At 38.9% G+C, this 17,815-nt stretch overlaps 1 long non-coding RNA gene across 1 annotated transcript; it reads right to left on the bottom strand.

Annotated features, from left to right (window-relative positions):
* Positions 1–688: 688 nt before the first annotated feature.
* On the bottom strand, positions 689–3,321 carry LOC130684369 (uncharacterized). Its single transcript, XR_008998619.1, has 3 exons — positions 3,171–3,321; positions 2,164–2,255; positions 689–749 (listed from the first exon to the last, which is right to left on the bottom strand). It is a non-coding gene; the product is annotated as an uncharacterized LOC130684369 (long non-coding RNA).
* Between the last annotated feature and the right edge of the window lie 14,494 nt (positions 3,322–17,815).

Genomic DNA, 17,815 nt, shown 5'->3' with positions numbered 1-17,815 from the left:
ATATCAAGTATCCATTTTCCAGTGTTTCACAAAATATTTGATTTGGGCTCTGCTTGTAGAAAGGTAAACTTAATAGAACAAAAATATCAAGTGACCTTTTCTGCATCTATTTGAACTTTACATTTCCAATTTTAAGAATTAACAGTAGAATAATTATTAAGTACACCAGACTTATGTACAAAATTATCATCAGGGAAAATAAAAAAGGGTGTAGAATAACCTATACCACAGGGGGGTCACTAAAATAATATTTATATATATATATATATATACACAGAAAAACATCTGGTAAGATAGATTTCAAAATATTTTCAGAGGTTAACTCTGGTAATGCGATTGCTTTTTCTTTTTGCTTATTATTATTTCCTAATTTTCTAAGAATATTATAAGGGTACCTTCCTCACATTAAAAAACAATTCACACATATTTCAAGTTTTAATTTAGCGCTCAAGAGCCAGACGGATACACTTACTCTCCCAGGAAAACGATCTCGGTGTTGATTTCCCCTGACTTGCGGTGGAGAAACTTCCTCAGGAAGGCAGTCACACTGTCCACAGTGATGTTTCCACACACCACGAGAACCTAGGTGGTAAGTACAGGTGACATGGATCATCCGAGGAACAGAAGTATCTTCCTGTCAAGGAACTACTTGCCAGGAACTTAGTTTTAAATAAAACTGAAACTTAGGTTTAAATAGTGTCCTGTTTACATCACCCAGATATGTAAAATAGAAACACTAAGGACTGTATCTGCACAACAGAAAGGAAGCATCAGATTTTGGTAGCGTCCAGCTAATTTCATACAGAGTATGGGTCCAAACGTGAAAATTACACATAACTTTCCAGGAATATATCCATAACTGTTGGAATTGCTAGATTTTTCAGGTTAGGAAGAACTTAAACTGGACCTGCACATGTGTTATTTCACTTGATTCCTGCATGGCTGATCTAGTCCTTTCTCACTGGGGAACAACTAAGGATCCGAAAAGTTCACTGATTTTCCCAAAGTCAAAATACTAGGACAGAGGTGGCCCTGGAAGCTAGGTTATTCCGGTTTATCTTTCACATCTAAAGTTACCTAGTAGTTACAGAAGAGTGAGTCCAGTGGAGAAACACCTAGAGCAAAAATCTATGCAAAAATTCTAACTTTCACAGTGAAAAACAGACATCAATTCCCTCAGCCTTAATATAAAGAATCTATTTTTCCATTTTTTATTAAAGGAAAGTGAAACCACAGTTTTAGCCTAAGTTAACCTTGAATTTCCCAGACCTTTAATGGCTAATCTAGCATGTATCCTATACCTATTTCCTGAGATGAATTGGGTCTGACTTTGGCTTATCTAGTTTATTTCACTGTTTTCCATAATTGTTTTTCATTTGTATCATTATTAGTGTTATTATTATTGTTTAACTTTCCTCTTAAAACTCCTAGGTCAGTCTTGGTTTTATCTAATTTCATCCGGTCAAGAGGATACTCCAAGGGAGTATCCTTTGTGCCTCTTTCCTTTACAGTAGATGGAGATTAGGTGGGGAAAAAAAAAAAAGAAAGAAACACTTCAAATTTAAGACCACTCTCTTTTTCTTAGAAGAGAAAACCCACAATGCAAACCGATGTAACATGTGTCTACAGAGAAATAAGGTACAAACAAGTCCTACTCCATTTCCCTCCTGGCAACAAAGAGCTGTAGGAGTGCTACAGAGGCTAAAATTGCTCCCCACTCAAGAGTTACCTCTGCCATGAATGAGCCCAGAACGCTTAGGGGAATTTTTGTGAGACAATTGACTTGAAGTAATTATTTTATATTCAAATGATGGCTTTAAGTTGATCCATTATATAAAGTTAGCCGTAAGTTAACCAGACAATCAGTAATGGCTATAAGAGAAAATTAGCAATAAAGAATATAGAAATATTGCCACAATCAATATTTCACAGTGAATGACATTATCCACCATTTTAGTTGATTTACTCCCCTTATGTTTCATCTATAGTTTGTATCAATTAGCACACATCATCTTCTTAGGGCATTTATTCTAGCATAACCCTCTTTGTGAATGGAGGGCCTTGCCAGTATATTCACTGATGCCAGGTAATAGGTGTTTAGAAAGAGATAGGAGACTAGTAGTCTATCTCAAACTATAGAAATTAGACTTGAAAGCTACTTACTTCTTCCCTTTGACCACTTTATAGGAACTGGTGTATTTTCTCTTGTTGGCAAAAAGTTCCACCATTTCAAGGACATAGTTTGCAAACAGTATCTAAAATGATCAACAAATAACACCTGAGGCCTTATTCCTTCCAAGGATTCTCCCAAAGATTACAAAGGAGAAAGGAGGTACATAAAACTTCCCTCCTCTAGAAGGTGCATGGCTTTGAACCGTATTTTAAAAGGCAGGCCATTTCTCTTCCTTACGTCAGCCTTTGCATTTTGTTAAAATGTAATAAAACGCTTTTCAGCATTCTGAACGATGAAAGCAAAGTCAAGCAGCAAGGAGACCTTCCTGCCGGCTTTGTTCCCTCGTCACTATCTGTGCTTCTGATTCTCTGATTGATACTATTCAGGGCCTTGGAGGAAGTAAAGCATATGGAACAGAGCAGGGTTAAGGGAAAATGAGTGAAATGGGGGGATTTTCCAAGGTGGACAGGGGAACATCAGAAAGGTGGAGCAAGAAGTCTGCTAAGGTTTTTAAGGAACTGAAATTGAAGTCACTATGAGAAAAGGAGGCTTCCTTTGTCTGGGACACACTCCTAAATCAAGCACAGATGCTCACTCATCTGGTTTGGAGAGCTTACTCATCTAGGCTGGAAAGAACGCAGTGTTCTTCAGATCATATCTCAAATGCCCTTCTTTGGGAGAAAGATTTTAATCTGATGGGCAAAAGACGAAGGAATATAGATAGGGTTGTTCAAGTCAATGTAGAGCCAAATAAGGAAACTCTGGCTTTCCTTTGACTACCATCCTCCTCCCTGGCAATCAAGCAATTACATCATGTGCTCCAGGGGATGGAGTTTGCAAAATATGGGATCAATGTATCTTCATTTTCATTTGACACTTACTCTGAATAGTGCAACATTCACTTTCAAACCTATACTGCTATTTCTCACCATGAACCATGTGCTTTGGTTTTTATAGCTTTGGTTTAGTATCTAAAGATATTAAAAATATTCTTTACCAAACTCCCCAGGGTGAAGAAAATGATGAAGGTCCATCCTAGGCATGTCTTGGCCACCACATCTCCAAAGTCAACAGTTGACGCTGTTGCCATGACCAGGTAAATGGACTCAAAATACGTTATATTCTGTGAGTTTCTACCTTTGAGCCAGGGATCACCAGAATTTTCTACCTGTCCAAAGACAGAAGACTTAGAAAAGCTCTCTGAATGGAAGACAAGTGAAAGTTTATAGATAATAGGCAAAATGTTGGATTAATGAAGTTTTGCTTAATTCAATCCACATGAAATATGAAATGATTCCTATGTTGCTGCAAAGGGTTTGCAAATTATAGGCAGTGATTGTGAAGTCTTGTGAAGATTATTGCTGAAATCTGAGGGGGAATGTGGCTTGAGCCCACATCTGGAATGTCCATGGGGGACTGGCTGCCCGGTATCTCTTTCCATGTGGGCACATCATTGCAGCCTGGAGCCATGGAATTCCAAAGGCTCTCAGATTGAGCGATTATTATTCATTCACTGTCAGTTTTCACCAGCTTATGATTATCACTAAGGAGACAGGCACTAAAATGAGCTTAAGCACGTGAATACTAGTGTCTAAGAAAAAGCAAACAAGTTATTTCTCCCAACCCCCACAAAAATCTTTCAGTGATTTAAGGAAAACACCTGAAAAATATTTATCTGATTTTCCTTCTAAGACTTTATATTTCACAGAAACTAAATTTGTCAGATTACCATTTTTATATTAAATAAAGAGTAAGGCAATGACACTGTACTTTATAGTATATATAAACTTATAAAACATGTCATCATATAGAAAAATTACATGCAATATATAAAATTTCCCTTTGTTTTTCCACTTTTAGACATTTTTTTCAGATCGCTTACATAGTTCCTAGATGTTTCCATTTCTATATTTAGCACAAAAATGATCAAAGGCTAGAGATGGCTGGGGAGAGTAAGTTTTTTGTTCTGTTGTTAGCAACTGGAATGGAACTTAGAAACACTATAGTTTGCTCAGGTATTCGATCACTTTTTCAGAGATGTGCCAAGGGCTGACCCTTTCTTAGGTTTGATGAGCATGTTAAGAGGATGGATTCCTACACTGCCCCCTCCAGATTAAGAGATTGTGTGTCTACACTTAACTCCCATGGCTGGGAGTGGACTTTGTTGCAAAGTCTATTAATCTGCTCCGTGGACTTCTGGAGTCTTCACTATTTTCTGAGATCAGGGTACTATAACAAAACCAAGCTTAAATCACACAGATTTAAACCATATGTATTTATGTTTTTTCTTTTTTTCAGGTGTATCAGAGTTGCTTGGGACAGTTTCCTTTAAGCTAAGACTTTACAGTGTCTTTTAAAATCTCAGGATAGGGATACAATCATACCCTTGCATAACATGTTGTATAAACTAAAACTAAATTTATTCCCACCTGAAAGAAGCCTCACTCTCTCTGGGAGTGTTACTTCAGTGGTTGAAGTATTGCTGCGCAAAGGTATTTTCTTTTTCTTTTTCTTTTTTTTTTTTTGAGAAAGAGACATTTAGGTAGCTCTGTTTTTCTTTTTAGATAATTTTTATTGAAGGTTAGTTGACCACAGTATTACATTACATTAGTTTCAAGTGTACAACACAGTGATAAAACATTTATATACATAATTCTAGGTTCCAGCTATCACCCTAACAAGCTGTTACAATATCTTGACTATATTCCTTATGCTATACATTACATCCCGGTTACTTATTTATTTTACCATTGGAAGTCTGTCCTTTTTCTTTTTTTAATGTGAGGGCATCTCTCATATTTATTGATCAAATGGTTGTTAACGACAATAAAATTCTGTATAGGGGAGTCAATGCTCAATGCACAATCATTAATCCACCCCAAGCCTAATTTTTGTCAGTCTCCAATCTTCTGAGGCATAACAAACAAGTTCTTACATGGAGAACGAATTCTTACATAATGAATAAGTTACATAGTGAACAGTACAAGGGCAGTCATCACAGAAACTTTTGGTTTTGCTCATGCATTATGAACTATAAACAGTCAGTTCAAATATGAATACTCATTTGGTTTTTATACTTGATTTATATGTGGAAACCACATTTCTCTCTTTATTATTATTATTTTTAATAAAATGCTGAAGTGGTAGGTAGATACAAGATAAAGGTAGAAAACATAGTTTAGTGTTGTAAGAGAGCAAATGTAGATGATCAGGTGTGTGTCTGTAGACTATGTGTTAATCCAAGCTAGACAAGGGCAATAAAACATCCACGGATGCAGAAGATTTCTCTCAGAACGGGGGGGTGAGGTTCTAAGCCTCACCTCTGTTGATCCCCAGTTTCTCACCTGATGACCCCCCTGCAACTGTGCCTGTCTTAGGTTGTTCCTCCCTTGAGGAATCTTACCCGTCTCTGGCTAACCAGTCATCTTCCGGGGCCATACAGGGAAATGTAAAGTTGGTAAGTGACAGAGAAGCCTTATTGTTTGAAATGGTTAGCTTTTTATTTCTTTGCATATTTATGCCCTGTAGCTTCTATGTCCAGCATTTGTCTTGAGGTATCTTTACCACTTGGAAGGATTATGATACTTGGTAAATTTGATACGAGGCACGAGTTCTATTTAAGGGTTGTAATTAGGAAGGAAGAAGAAAAGCTATAGAAGTAGCAGGCGGAAGAAAACATGGGAAGATTGATTATTTCTTTGACATATCTTCTTGTAGAGTAACTTCAGCATATATAGGTTTTAAGCTACTACTTAAATTGCGCACACACATTAACATAATAGGAGTATAGTTACATAACCAAAGCATATCTGTAATTACCAGCCATCTCCAGTGAAACCAAGAAAACCAGTTAGGCACCTTAGGCATTTGTGAAAACTTATCTATGATATGGTGGATATTGTCCGACTGAACTTGAACAGTCTGAGAAAAATCCGACAAATTAAAACAACCCATTCCTGGGGAATGTTCACATCCTTTATGTTCTTTAAACAGTAAATAGTCTGTAGTTGTAAGACTTTGGAGCGCTACAATTTGCACTTCTCCTACTTCTTGGTTGAGTTCCAACAGTATAGATCCAGTCAAATTTGTTGTTTTACTGTATGCACAGGCCAGCTTAGATATCTCCTTCCTCATTCCCATGACAAGTCCAGGAACTGGTGGGATGAGTGCATCTACAGCTGTAGCAGTGTGTGGATCTTTGTTGGGGTTTTTTGATGATCACCTTCTGGCATGAGTCTTCCAGAGAGTGCTGATGTTGGAAGTTCTTTTTCATATTGTATCTTAGTTCATTTTCGGGGTAGCCCAATTAGGCTTTGATCCTCTGTATAAACACAAACAGACCCTTTGCCTACACTTTTATATGCCCTTTATACCCTTGTGTAGAACTCATTGGAGGTTACCACACAGGAACAGCCCTTTTTTTTTTTGTTTCTGGTATCACTAATCTACACTTACATGATGAATATTATGTTTACTAGGCTCTCCCGTATACCATGTCTCCCCTATAAACCCCTTTACAGACACTGTCCATCAGCATAGCAAAATGTTGTAGAATCACTACGTGTCTTCTCTGTGTTGTACAGCCCTCCCTTTTCTCCTAACCCCCCATGCATGCTAATCTTAATACCCCCCTCCTTTTCCCCCCCTTCTCCCTCCCTACCCACCCATCCTCCCCAGTCCCTTTCCCTTTGGTACCTGTTAGTCCATTCTTGAGTTCTGTGATTCTGCTGCTGTTTTGTTCCTTCAGTTTTTCCTTTGTTCTTATATTCCACAGATGAGTGAAATCATTTGGTATTTCTCTTTCTCTGCTTGGCTTGTTTCACTGAGCATAATACCCTCCAGCTCCATCCATGTTCCTGCAAATGATTGGATTTGCCCTTTTCTTATGGCTGAGTAGTATTCCATTGTGTATATGTACCACATCTTCTTTATCCATTCATCTATCGATGGACATTTAGGTTGCTTCCAATTCTTGGCTATTGTAAATAGTGCTGTGATAAACATAGGGGTGCACTGATCTTTCTCATACTTGATTGCTGCATTCTTAGGGTAAATTCCTAGGAGTGCAATTCCTGGGTCAAATGGTAAGTCTGTTTTGAGCATTTTGATGTACCTCCATACTGCTTTCCACAATGGTTGAACTAACTTAGTGTATGAGGGTTCCCCTCATACAGTGTAGGAGGGTTCCCCTTTCTCCACAGCCTCGCCAACATTTGTTGTTGTTTGTCTTTTGGATGGCAGCCATCCTTACTGGTGTGAGGTGATACCTCATTGTAGTTTTAATTTGCATTTCTCTGATAATTGGTGATGTGGAGCATCTTTTCATGTGTCTGTTGGCCATCTGTATTTCTTTTTTGGAGAACTGTCTGTTCAGTTCCTCTGCCCATTTTTTAATTGGGTTATTTGTTTTTTGTTTGTTGAGGCGTGTGAGCTCTTTATATATTCTGGACGTCAAGCCTTTATCGGATGTGTCATTTTCAAATATATTCTCCCATACTGTAGGGGTCCTTTTTGTTCTATTGATGGTGTCTTTTGCTGTACAGAAGCTTTTCAGCTTAATATAGTCCCACTTACTCATTTTTGCTGTTGTTTTCCTTGCCCGGGGAGATATGTTCAAGAAGAAGTCACTCATGTTTATGTCTAAGAGGTTTTTGCCTATGTTTTCTTCCAAGAGTTTAATGGTTTCATGGCTTACATTCAGGTCTTTGATCCATTTTGAGTTTACTTTTGTATATGGGGTTAGACAATGGTCCAGTTTCATTCTCCTACATGTAGCTGTCCAGTTTTGCCAGCACCACCTGTTGAAGAGACTGTCATTTTGCCATTGTATGTCCATGGCTCCTTTATCAAATATTAATTGACCATATATGTCTGGGTTAATGTCTGGATTCTCTAGTCTGTTCCATTGGTCTGTGGCTCTGCTGTTGTGCCAGTACCAAATTGTCTTGATTACTATGGCTTTATAGTAGAGCTTGAAGTTGGGGAGTGAGATCCCCCCTACTTTATTCTTCATTCTCAGGATTGCTTTGGCTATTCGGGGTCTTTGGTGTTTCCATATGAATTTTTGAATTATTTGTTCCAGTTCATTGAAGAATGTTGCTGGTAGTTTCATAGGGATTGCATCAAATCTGTATATTGCTTTGGGCAGGATGGCCATTTTGACGATATTAATTCTTCCTAGCCACGAGCATGGGATGAGTTTCCATCTGTTAGTGTCCCCTTTAATTTCTCTTAAGAGTGACTTGTAGTTTTCAGAGTATAAGTCTTTCACTTCTTTGGTTAGGTTTATTCCTAGGTATTTTATCTTTTTTGATGCAATTGTGAATGGAGTTGTTTTCCTGATTTCTCTTTCTGTTGGTTCATTGTTAGTGTATAGGAAAGCCACAGATTTCTGTGTGTTGATTTTGTATCCTGCAACTTTGCTGTATTCCGATATCAGTTCTAGTAGTTTTGGGGTGAGTCTTTAGGGTTTTTTATGTACAGTATCATGTCATCTGCAAATAGTGACAGTTTAACTTCTTCTTTACCAATCTGGATTCCTTGTATTTCTTTGTTTTGTCTGATTGCCGTGGCTAGGACCTCCAGTACTATGCTAAATAACAGTGGAGAGAGTGGGCATCCCTGTCTAGTTCCCGATCTCAGAGGAAATGCTTTCAGCTTCTCGCTGTTCAATATAATGTTGGCTGTGGGTTTATCATAGATGGCCTTTATTATGTTGAGGTACTTGCCCTCTATTCCCATTTTGCTGAGAGTTTTTATCATGAATGGATGTTGAACTTTGTCAAATGCTTTCTCAGCATCTATGGAGATGATCATGTGGTTTTTGTCTTTCTGTTTGTTGATGTGGTGGATGATGTTGATGGACTTTCGAATGTTGTACCATCCTTGCATCCCTGGGATGAATCCCACTTGGTCATGGTGTATGATCCTTTTGATGTACTTTTGAATTCGGTTTGCTAATATTTTGTTGAGTATTTTTGCTTCTACATTCATCAGGGATATTGGTCTGTAGTTTTCTTTTTTGGTGGGGTCTTTGCCTGGTTTTGGTATTAGGGTGATGTTAGCTTCATAGAATGAGTTTGGGAGTATCCCCTCCTCCTCTATTTTCTGGAAAACTTTAAGGAGAATGGGTATTATGTCTTCCCTGTATGTCTGATAAAATTCCGAGGTAAATCCATCTGGCCCGGGGGTTTTGTTCTTTGGTAGTTTTTTTGATTACCGCTTCAATTTCGTTGCTGGTGATTGGTCGGTTTAGATTTTCTGTTTCTTTCTGGGTCAATCGTGGAAGGTTGCATTTTTCTAGGAAGTTGTCCATTTCTCCTAAGTTTCCCAGCTTGTTAGCATATAGGTTTTCATAGTATTCTCTAATAATTCTTTGTATTTCTGCGGGGTCTGTCGTGATTTTTCCTTTCTCGTTTCTGATACTGTTGATTTGTGTTGACTCTCTTTTCTTCTTAATAAGTCTGGCTAGAGGCTTATCTATTTTGTTTATTTTCTCGAAGAACCAGCTCTTGGTTTCATTGATTTTTGCTATTGTTTTATTCTTCTCAATTTTATTTATTTCTTCTCTGATCTTTATTATGTCCCTCCTTCTGCTGACCTTAGGCCTCATCTGTTCTTCTTTTTCCAATTTCGATAATTGTGACATTAGATCATTCATTTGGGATTGTTCTCCCTTTTTAAAATATGCTTGGATTGCTATATACTTTCCTCTTAAGACTGCTTTTGCTGTGTCCCACAGAAGTTGGGGCTTAGTGTTGTTGTTGTCATTTGTTTCCATATATTGCTGGATCTCCATTTTGATTTGGTCATTGATCCATTGATTATTTAGGAGCGTGTTGTTAAGCCTCCATGTGTTTGTGAGCCTCTTTGCTTTCTTTGTACAGTTTATTTCTAGTTTTATGCCTTTATGGTCTGAAAAGTTGGTTGGTAGGATTTCAATCTTTTGGAATTTACTGAGGCTCTTTTTGTGGCCTAGTATGTGGTCTATTCTGGAGAATGTTCCATGTGCACTTGAGAAGAATGTATATCCTGATGCTTTTGGATGTAGAGTTCTATAGATGTCTATTAGGTCCATCTGCTCTACTGTGTTGTTCAGTGCTTCTGTGTCCCTACTTATTTTCTGCCCAGTGGGTCTATCCTTTGGGGTGAGTGGTGTGTTGAAGTCTCCTAGAATGAATGCATTGCAGTCTATATCCCCCTTTAGTTCTGTTAGTATCTGTTTCACATATGCTGGTGCTCCTGTGTTGGGTGCATATATATTTAGAATGGTTATATCCTCTTGTTTGACTGAGCCCTTTATCATTATGTAGTGTCCTTCTTTATCTCTTGTTACTTTCTTTGTTTTGAAGTCTATTTTGTCTGATATTAGTACAGCAACCCCTGCTTTCTTCTCGCTGTTGTTTGCTTGAAATATGTTTTTCCATCCCTTGACTTTTATTCTGTACATGTCTTTGGGTTTGAGGTGAGTTTCTTGTAAGCAGCATATAGATGGGTCTTACTTTTTTATCCATTCTATTACTCTGTGTCTTTTGATTGGTGCATTCAATCCATTAACATTTAGGGTGACTATTGAAAGATATGTACTTATTGCCATTGCAGGCTTTAAATTCGTGGTTACCAAAGGTTCAAGGTTAGCCTCTCTAGTATCTTACTGCCTAACTTAGCTCGCTTATTACGCTGTTATATACACTGTCTGGAGATTCTTTTCTTCTCTCCCTTCTTGTTCCTCCCCCTCGATTCTTCATATGTTGGGTGTTTTGTGCTGTGCTCCTTCTAGGAGTGCTCCCATCTAGAGCAGTCCCTGTAAGATGTTCTGTAGAGGTGGTTTGTGGAAAGCAAATTCCTTCAGCTTTTGTTTGTCTGGGAATTGTTTAATCCCACTGTCATATTTGAATGATAGTCGTGCTGGATACAGTATCCTTGGTTCAAGGCCCTTCTGTTTCATTGTATTAAATATATCATGCCATTCTCTTCTGGCCTGTAGGGTTTCTGTTGAGAAATCTGATGTTAGCCTGATGGGTTTCCCTTTATAGGTGACCTTTTTCTCTCTAGCTGCCTTTAACACTCTTTCCTTGTCCTTGATCTTTGCCATTTTAATTATTATGTGTCTTGGTGTTGTCCTTCTTGGATCCTTTCTGTTGGGGTTTCTGTGTATTTCCGTGGTCTGTTCGATTATTTCCTCCCCCAGTTTGAGGAAGTTTTCAGCAATTATTTCTTCTAAGATACTTTCCATCTCTTTTCCTCTCTCTTCTTCTTCTGGGACCCCTATAATACGGATATTGTTCCTTTTGGATTGGTCGCACAGTTCTCTTAATATTGTTTCATTCCTGGAGATCCTTTTGTCTCTCTCTATGTCAGCTTCTATGCGTTCCTGTTCTCTGATTTCAATTCCATCAATGGCCTCTTGCATTCTATCCATTCTGCTTATAAACCCTTCCAGAGTTTGTTTCATTTCTGCGATCTCCTTTCTGGCATCTGTGATCTCCCTCCGGACTTCATCCCATTTCTCTTGCGTATTTCTCTGCATCTCTGTCAGCATGTTTATGATTCTTATTTTGAATTCATTTTCAGGAAGACTGGTTAAGTCTGTCTCCTTCTCTGGTGTTGTCTCTGTGATCTTTGTCTGCCTGTAGCTTTGCCTTTTCATGGTGATAGGAATAGTCTGCAGAACTGGGACGAGTGACGGCTGGAAGGACTTCCTTTCTTGTTGGTTTGTGGCCCTCCTCTCCTGGGAGAACAGCGACCTCTAGTGGCTTGTGCTGCGCAGCTGCGCGCAGACAGGGCTTCTGCTTCCTGCCCGGCAGCTATGGAGTTAATCTCCGCTGTTGCTGTGGGCGTGGCCTGGCTCGGGCAGCTGCTCCAAAGTGGTGGAGTCGCGTTGGAGCAGGAGCTGCTGGGAGGCTATTTATCTCAGTAGGGGGCCTCCCTGCTCCCTGCAGCCCAGGGGTTAGGGTGCCCAGAGATCCCCGGATTCCCTTCCTCTGGATTAAGTGTCCCGCCCTGCCCCTTTAAGACTTCCAAAAAGCACCCGCCAAAACAAAACAACGACCACCAAAAAAAAAAAGAAAAAAAATTTTTTTAATTAAAAAAAAGAAAAAAAATTTTTTTTTAATTAAAAAAAAAAAAGGTGGTCGCTCATTTTTCTTTATTCTCTGGTGCCAGCCTCAGGCCTCTGCTCACCGGTCTTTCTGCCCTGTTTCCCTAGTATTGGCGTCCCTATCCCTTTAAGACTTCCAAAAAGCGCTCGCCAAAACAAAACAGCAAAAAAGCAAAAAAAAAAAAAAAAAAGGTCGCGTGCTTTTCTTATGTCCTCCGGTGCCCGGCCTCCAGTGCCTGCTCACTGTTCTTGCTGCCCTGTTTTCCTAGTATCGAGGGCCCTGCACTCTGGCCCGGGTGGCTGGGGCTGGGTGTTCGGCAGCCCTGGGCTCCGTCTCCCTCCCGCTCTGCCTATTCTTCTCCCGCAGGGAGCTGGGGGGAGGGGCGCTCGGCTCCTGCCAGGCCGGGGCTTGTATCTTACCCCTTTCGCGAGGCGCTGGGTTCTCTCAGGTGCGCATGTGTTCTGGATATTGTCCTGTGTCCTCTGGTCTTTATTCTAGGAAGGGTTGTCTTTGTTATATTTTCATAGATATATGTTGTTTTGGGAGGAGATTTCTGCTGCTCTACTCACGCCGCCATCTTCTGCCCCTCAGTAGCTCCGTTTTTTAAAATATAGTTCACTGCTACTACTGGGCAGCTCTCATGTTCAGGGGAATTGTCCTACACTCACAGACAGACTCTTTTTCTGTTTTGTTTTGTTTTGTTTTTTTAGATTGCACAGAGAGGTGAAATCCTATGGTATTTGTCTTTCTCTGACTTATTTCACTTAGCATAAAATTGTCCATCCACATTGTCACAAAAGACAAGATGCCATTCTTTTTTATGTCTGAGCAAAGCCCATTGTATATATGTGCTAAATCTTCTTCATCCATTCATGTGTTGATGGGCACTTTAGTTGCTTCCAGATCTCGGCTACTGTAAACAATGCTACACTGAACATAGGGGTGCACATATCTTTTCACATTTGTGTTACTGTTTTCTTCAGAAAAATAAATGATTTGAGTTGAAGGTTCAGTTAACATTTTAATTTCCTAATCCAAACCAGTAATAAGTAGTAGTTGAGGCATTTACCTGGTCCTGATGGCTTGTAGAATTTGCAAGATTTGAGGGAGTTCTAGCAGCCACAAAGGTCTTAGGAACCTTAGACCTACAAAACAATTCAGATGAGAAAGCTGCCAAAGAAGAGGGTCATGGCTGGGAGTATTCTGAATCATAACACAATTGGCACTGCTTATATTCTTTCTCTCCCTGAAATGATCAAATACAAAACAATATAATATCATAGGTTTAAGAGCATGAGTTCTAGTTCAAGCTTCTTTGACTTCTTTAGTTTCTCACCTGTAAATGGGAATTATACTAGGACCTACCTGATAAGGCTGCTAAGCTAATTTTATATGTAAAAGCATGCCTTGCATAACAACAAGCACTATTCACATGTTACTCTATTTAACTTTTCTTTAAATGGAGAGCAAATGATCCACAAATCACTTAAACTCCTAACTACAGAATCTCCTGTGATACGCTCCTTGGTGTTGGCATGATGTTTTACTTTACATAGTTTGATGACAATGATAGCAAGGAATAATTTGTAGATAATAAATAGTAATATAAAGTTACATAAAAACTGACAAAAGCCACATAACATCATGTACTGTCAATACATCCACCTTAAAGATGAGATTACTAATTAAATATATCTCTAACATGTCACAGCATGTCTGGATACGATGATTTATAGCTTTTAAAGACCAAGGGAGGCTTGTCATCTCTCCCAGTCGGTGTGGGATCTCAGCATCAAGGCTCTGTGGCGGGCTGGGGTGGTGGGGCTGTGGAAGAGCCAGTCCATAAACAATAAACCACCACTGAAACCTGCTGCTCAGCGGGTATATCACTAGGTACTGAGGTTAAGAAGAAAGAGCCCTGAAAATGTATTACATCACCATACAAGCACAGTGAGGGATATTTTAAGTGATGTCGACGCTCTAAAGGAAAATGAAGGGCACTTACAAATGAATGTTGGGGCTTTTCCAGAGATTGCTCCTAATTTCAACATACTTACCTAGCCAATTACTCTTCAGATAATAAGAAATAAAGGTTGGTGACAAATTAGCTGACAACCTACTTTTATAGCAGACAAAGGTGACTAGGGAGTTTACTCACTCAGTAGAGTCGATGAAATAGATTATAAAAGACCCAAACCAGAACTTGATCTTGTCATCAACTGCCAAAAACTATGAACTGAATACAAAAGACTGTAAATTCTGTTACCCCCAAGAATGCAAAAATGAACACAAGGGTGGCTTCATCAGCTTCAGTCCATTCATTGGCTGAAGCTCTGATTTCATCTATTACATATATACATATACATATACACATACATATTTAAATAGCTATGTGGATGACTATATTTGTGTATAGATGCATACATACATATAATATTTATATGGAGAGTGTACCTTTTGTGGGTGTTCAGTAAATGAATATGAACCCACTTTATTTGCCAGACCTTAACTCTCACACTTCAGAATAAACACTTTTTGGGCCTTCTTGCTATTAACTAGAGCTGTCAGATATATACATATATGTAATTATGTAGGGAAAACCCCCTATTTGTGAACAATGAAGATACATGATTTAGTGCGGTCTTCAAGGGAAAAGATACAGCTATCTAGAAGATCGGAGGCCAAGGGCTGTGTTTATGAGGTTCCCTATCTAGATTAAGAAAGCAAGTATTTCCAAAAGGGAAAGTTTGCTGTAAAGAAAAAATTTTGATGGTCAGTGTGGTCAGAGCAAGTTTTGAAGGAAGGTCATAAAAATACATACCATATGTGTATATATATATATATATATATAAAACATATATATTTGTGTGTGTGAATATATGTATTTATGCATACATTTATATACATACATTCATACAAGTATGTGTCTATATGTACAGTCTCCCACAAACATGGGGTTGATAAAACACATTGAAAACGAGATCTAGGGTGTGTCCTCACTAAATATCTATGGACTGAGAGGATGAGTTAATAAAAGAGTGTAACAAAAATGAGACAAAGAGATAAAATTACTTTATATAGTTTCATGACACATATGCTACCACTGGAACTGATGGCATTTTCAAAGACTTGTTATTCAGGCTTGCTAGCTTGCAATTATTAGAAAAGCTTTCTCAGTGGTAGGTGGGAAGCCAATAAGGACGACAGTGTGACAGGGTGATGCTATTTGATAAAGGAATCATTTTCATTTGTGTTGGAATTTTGGGCCCAGTTTCCAGCTACAGGTTCAGGAGAGAGAGTTTAATTATACATTCAACAATTTAAGGCACAGACCCCCTTGCTTTAGAGCCTGAGTCACAGGCAGATTGTGTAACTAAGGTACAGATGCACATCTCTGTGTGTGCACCTGTTGTGTGCGCCTGTTTGCCTCCACTCTCAATAGGTACTTACTCTCAAACCAAAACAGAAACTGAAAAAAGCGTTGAAAGCCAAATCAATAGGGATGGTTTTGTCTTGGTATGAAGAACAGCTTCTCACAGGGCTGGAAAAGAAAGGAGGACAGTTTGTAGAGATGTGCTGTTTAAAAGCTGTGTCAATATAGAACTAAATACAGGGGAAAGGTGGGCAATTTTCTCTTTATTCCCCATGAATGGTCAATCCAGACACTTAAGTTCACATCTCAAGGAAACTATTCTCTTGAGAGAAGAGGTAATACATGAACAAAACTACCACTAGGCTGGGTCTGGAGCTGACATTAACAGGAAAAGGGCCTGCTCTTTCTTTCATAGAGTTGATTGGTTCTATTTCTGTACCATCAGTAGGATCCAGGTACATAGAGATTATGGGATTTGCTCTGGTTTGCAAGACCATCTACCCAGGACATTCTGGCTTCTCTGATAAGAGCTTCCCCATGTCAAGTGCACTGATCCAAACCAAACGCAAAGGAAATTTCCGAAAACATCAGTAAGGAATTAATGAAACAAAGATGACTAGTTTCCCTGGAATCTCTAAAGTTGCTTGACTTTTGTGGCCCTGTCATCCCAATTTACTTCAGCTGGAAATCCAATTAATTCCCAGAGAATCAGCATGGACTACAGGTTAGACTGGGTTGTGTCCAAGAAACTGTCCTAACTTTTTGGCACAAAAGAAGGGAATGCCTTCAGAGAAGAGCAGATAATTTGCTCCTCTATCTCAGGTGAGGCCTAGCATTTTCCTTTCTCAAGTCCATCTCAAGTTGTTTGAAACCTGTAAGAAACTCTGAGATGACTAGAGAACTTCTGCTTCCACATCTTTGCAATAGAAGGACATGAAGCCTTTGTAAGTGGACCAGGGAGGAGGCCAGCTGGAGGCATGTGGTCCGGTCCCACACACTACTGTTCTAGAACAGACCTGTGGACAGTACCCAGCCCCCTGTACCATAGGATGATGGGACGCAAGGAAAACGCATGCGTTTTTTGTGGAGTTGGGTTTAGAGTTTCCTGAGGGAAACTAAGCACAACCTTTTTTGTGTGTGTATCTTTGAGAGTATATTAAGCATTATTTCTGAGAGAAAATTCCAAATTAGCTGACAACCTACTTTTATAGCAGACAAAGGTGACTAGGGAGTTTACTCACTCAGTAGAGTCGATGAAATAGATTATAAAAGACCTGATGCTTAGTACAAAGACAAGGATCATCCAAAAAAGACACACACACAAAAAAGGACAAATGTACAAATCCACCGTATCTTGCAAATCATTGAATACAGATGAATGTACAAACCAACAAAATTGCATTCTTAACTTGCCTATGTATGTGTAGCCATTTTTCACATGTTCATTCATGTTACCATTCATTCAAGAACAACTGGCCCTTTACTGGGTATTCAATAAATGAATATATACCCACCAATTTAATTAACCTTATTTTACCTCTCACACACTGCAAAATAAACAGTCTGATCTCCCTGATGCTTCTCAAGCATTCTGATCTCAAGAAATCCTATCATTTATTCACTCATTCACTCACAAGTACTAAGTGCTTAATATGTGCTATGCACTTTATTGCATGCTAGAAACTGAGGGCTACTGGATAAAGACTTTAGGCTTGAATTGCCTGTGATGTTGTAAAAGACATAGTCCCAAACATGTCTATGCCAAGGATGGTCAGGATTTTGCAGGGGGGAAAGTGCTATGCGGGCAAAAGAAAATTAGTGCTTTTAACATGCCAGTGTTTCTGGTCTGTAAAACAAGCAGAGCCTGTGGAATGGAACCAGAAGTTCATCCATTCAAAACCTTCAATGCATTTGAATGAAATCTTTCCCAGCCTCTATGACTTTTCAGGTCAACTTCAGGTAACCAAAATTCTTCCAGTTATTTCTAGTTTCCAAATCATTATTTTATTATGTTCAGTCCAGTGTAGTGTTAATAATATTAATAATAGTAAAATAGAATTTTATTTACAATTAAAGCTTGACTGTCTTTCAGCTCAGGTGTTCTGTGGGCAGGTTACCTGTATTGGGGAAGGGGTCATTTTCTTTCCTATAAACCCTTTGGGTTTTTAT

The sequence above is a fragment of the Manis pentadactyla genome, chromosome 7 (genome assembly GCF_030020395.1).
Source record: "Manis pentadactyla isolate mManPen7 chromosome 7, mManPen7.hap1, whole genome shotgun sequence".
Classification (NCBI taxonomy): domain Eukaryota; kingdom Metazoa; phylum Chordata; class Mammalia; order Pholidota; family Manidae; genus Manis; species Manis pentadactyla.
The sequence above is the reverse complement of the archived record's forward strand: the minus strand, read 5'-3'. Positions and strand labels throughout refer to the sequence as shown.